This window comes from Etheostoma spectabile, chromosome 4 (genome assembly GCF_008692095.1).
Source record: "Etheostoma spectabile isolate EspeVRDwgs_2016 chromosome 4, UIUC_Espe_1.0, whole genome shotgun sequence".
NCBI lineage: Eukaryota > Metazoa > Chordata > Actinopteri > Perciformes > Percidae > Etheostoma > Etheostoma spectabile.
The window spans coordinates 34,943,575-34,944,193 of NC_045736.1; positions in this window are offsets into that span (position 1 = coordinate 34,943,575).

The window sequence follows — 619 nt, forward strand, 5'->3', positions numbered from 1 at the left end:
TTTACCTGTGCTGCCCAAATTTTCTAGGTGCACTGTATCTTAACCTTATGGTGGAGGCCTTGCCAGTTCTTTGCTCATCAATGAGCATATTCTGCACAAGATGTGTGGGGATATAGCTCAGTGATAGAGCATTTGACTGCAGATCAAGAGGTCCCTAGTTCAAATCTGGATACCCCATTCTCAGACGGTTTGTCCTGACTTAAAATTGTGAACTTGTTCGTTGTCTTTGATTACTACTACAGGGTCCTGTTGCATGAAAGTAGAATAAAGATATCCAGGATAAATGAAAAAGTGCAGCTTGACTTAGTGTGACCTGCTCATCGTGGCTTAATCGGTTGCACATTTGCAGAGCCAGGATGAGAAGGTGAAGCTATGTCAAGCCAGGTGTAGATAGCTGGGATAAGGCTTCTTAAATAGACCACGGTATCAATCACAGATTTATGATGCAGAGATGAGAAGACGCATGCGCCAAATGTTTCACCAATGAGCAGCAGCTTCTAATGGAAAGTAACGAGGAGGAAGAATATGCAAAAAGGGAAATACGGCTCTTATCAAACGGAGAGAAAAAGCCCGAAATAGTGGACCCGACTGAATGTGTGGGGGTTTAAAAATATCTACT